The sequence below is a fragment of the Pinus tabuliformis genome, chromosome J (genome assembly GCF_031772625.1).
Source record: "Pinus tabuliformis cultivar Carrire ecotype Pingquan chromosome J, CPIR1, whole genome shotgun sequence".
Taxonomy (NCBI): domain Eukaryota; kingdom Viridiplantae; phylum Streptophyta; class Pinopsida; order Pinales; family Pinaceae; genus Pinus; species Pinus tabuliformis.
In genome coordinates this window covers 741,545,184-741,548,615 of record NC_142295.1, presented here as the reverse complement: position 1 = coordinate 741,548,615, position 3,432 = coordinate 741,545,184, and positions in this window count along the sequence as shown.

Below are 3,432 nucleotides of genomic sequence, written 5' to 3'. Positions count from 1 at the left end.
TGGTAATCAAGCCTGCAACAACAATTTTTCTTGCAAGTAAACTTCTACTAAGAAAGGCGGAAATGTTGCTTCTAAAAATTATGCATAGATAACATACACAAAGAGAGACTGGAGCCTCTAGGTTGGGCCCTACCCAAGGGGACTCAGCCCTATGAAACAAACTCAAATGTGAGACATCAATAAACTTTTCATTAACATAAAATAAAATTCAAGTACATCATGTAAAGGAAAATGAGAATGAAGTCTCAAGCTCTTATCTCTTAGTAGCTCTTCCCTGCTCCAAAAATTTGAATCCTAGTGAGCCCTTAGGCTTGTTTACTTATAAAAAGATGACTTAGGGGCAAACTCCTTGGAAGGAGGACTGATTCCCTCCAAAATCTAAAAAAAATGGATCTATCTCCCTTAGATCCTTACAATTACTTGAGTTCATTGGCTGCTAGTAGACCTCGAGTTGTTGATGAGTGATTTTATGGATCAAGTCGAGTTGAAGGAGAGTAAATGCAGGGGAAAAGCCTCCTACATCTCCTCTAGGTTCCTCCAACATGCCTCTGCATAGTAAATGCACTCAAAAATGTTATTTTTCCTACACATTAACCACATTAGGCCATGAAGTATGACAAACATCATTTAGTCTTCCTATTAAGCGCATTATAGCCAAAAATATGTTAATTAATTTGAGAGAATAAGAAATTATAGGTTGGTGGATCAAAATGGGCCTTATAATGTACCTATTGATGGGGCCCATCACTAAAGACAATTTTATTATTTTTTTAACTCCTTGAAGATGTTGAAAGATACTAGTGCAAAAAGTAACTATATCGAGATCATCTTTGCATATTATTATCACTATCTCATTACTATATCTAGAATGTTAGTACCAAAAAGAAAAAGAAGTTCACACACAACAACTCTAAAATCTAAAACAGATAAGAAAAATAAACTAGTAAGGCACTAATCTCTTTTAGTATCTCCTCAAAAATGACACTAAAAATATCAGCCACTTTCTCTTCTGTGGCTAGCTTGACAACCTTGGTTTCAGCCCACTTTGTCAAGTAACCAGTGCACACAATTATGTACTTTTTATGTCCTGGTGGTGGATAAATGTGCCCAATGAAATCCATGCCCCACTTTTCAAATGGCTCAAAATTCACTTGAGGTTGCAAAGACATTTCATTCCTGGGAGTAGGTTACCCCATTCTTTGGCAAAGGTCACATTGGCTGGCATATATTTTTTCATCTTGTTGGAGAGTGGGCCAATAGTAGACAGCTTGTAGTACCTTGAAGGCTATCCTCTTCGCTGCAAAGTGACCTCCACAAGGCCCATCATGACAAGCCATAAGGATGTCAAAAACTTCCTCTTCCCTAACAAATCTTATCATAATTTGATTTGGGCCTAGCTTGAAGAGATTACCCCCAATCCAAGTGAATGGTGCGCTTTTCCTTATAATTTTTCTCTTTTCCTTGTAGGACATATTTGGAGGGAACTGTGCAACCACTAAGTAGTTGGCTATGTCAACAACACACGGCGAGAGAACTGAAATAATGAATAAATGCTCATATGACAACTGATCATCAACTATTCCTTCCTCACCTGAAGGCAAAGCCAGCCTGAATAAAAACTCTACAACTACATTTTCTCTACCAGGCTTATCAATGATAGTTAGATCAAACTGTTGTAACAAAAGCAACCATCTAATAATTTGGGCATTCACATCAGGCTTCTTCATCAATTATTTAATAGCAGCATGGTTAATATGTACAAAGGTTTGGTAACCAGTGATGTAATGTCTAAATTTATTTAAGGAATGGACAACATATAGGAGCTCTTTTTCGGTCACAGTATAGTTCAATTCAGCGTTGGACATATTTTTGTTGATAAAGTAAATGGAATAAGGTAACCTGTCTCTATCTGGCCTAGAGTTGCTCCTATAGATTTGTTAGAGGCATCAGCATGGATGTAGAAAGAAAGAGCCCAATTTTGGCCTCGGAGTATAGGTACAGTAGTCAACTTATCCTTTAGGGTTTCTAGGGCCCCTTGGCAGCTTTCTGACCATAAAAATTCAGAGTCCTTGGCCAATAGTCCAAACAAAGGTGAGGATACCTTGCTGAATTCCTTTATGAATCTCCTATAGTATCCAGATAAACCCAAGAAACTTCTGACATCCCTCTGCTTCTAAGGAGTAGGGACCCTCTTTATGATAGCAATTTTATTTGGGTCCACTTGGAGTCCTTCCTGGGATATTGAGTGATTTAGAACAGTCCTTGCAGTCATCAAGAACTCACATTTCTTAGGACTAAGAGACAAGTTAATTTCAATGCATTTGTTTAATGCTTTTACCAAGTCAGAGAGAGTCTCCAGGAAATCACACCCATAGGGGGTTAAATCATCCAGATAAATTTCCACAGAGTCATGGCCTAGCTTTGCAAAGATTCTCAGGACTGCCCTTTGAAAAGTGGCAGGGGCATTACATAATCCAAAAGGAAGGACCCTATAAGCAAAGGTACCCAATGGTTTTATCTTGGTCCTCTCAGCTGATCTGGATCTTATTGTAACCACTGAATCCATCCAGGAAAGAGAATAACTTGTTTCCTCCTAGACCATCTAATACTTGGTCAATGAAAGGTAGAGGGAAATGGTCCTTTTTTGTGGCTTTGTTTAGCTCTTCTTAGTCCACACAGATCCTCCACTTCAATTTTTTATTTGGAACAAGAACAAGAGGAGACACCCACTCACTATCTGAGATGGGGTAAATGAACCCTGCATCCAACAACTTTTGTAGTTCTTTGACTATATACATGAGCTTTGGGTTCATTCTCCTCTGAGGTTGGCACACTAGCTTGCAGCCTTCCTTGATGTAAATGTGGTGATTACACACCGAAGAGTGCACTCCCTTCATTTCCTTATAACTCCAGGCAAAGGCATCCAGATGCTTTCTTAGCATGTAACGTAACTCCTCTTCCTGATGTGTAGAGAGAGACGAGTTGATTTTCAATGTTCATTTTGGACCAAATTCTATCATCTTGACATGCGTAGGACTTGAGTCAGCTAGGCACAAAACAGTCCAAGGGTTATCTTCTACTTTCTTTACTAACTCCTCAAGAGACATGGTGTTGGGGGAGCTGATTCTGGAGGATTTTCTAAATCAAGTCGTCTTCATCAGGTTGCCCCCCTCCTATAATAGCATCTAGGGTACAAATTGGGGAAGAGTAGACTTCATCTTCCTCCTCCTCTTCTAACCATAAAGGTAAGTCATGCTCCAAAGATGGTTGAGCAGGAGGGTACAAGACCAATTGTTTGGACAAATGCCCATTTTTAATGGTCATATTCCTAGCCCTGCAACTTATGTAAGCATCAACAGTGGCTAAACATGGCCTTCCAAGGATGAGAGGATAACCATTGAACTTGGTCTTAGTTTGGAGAACTAAGAAGTC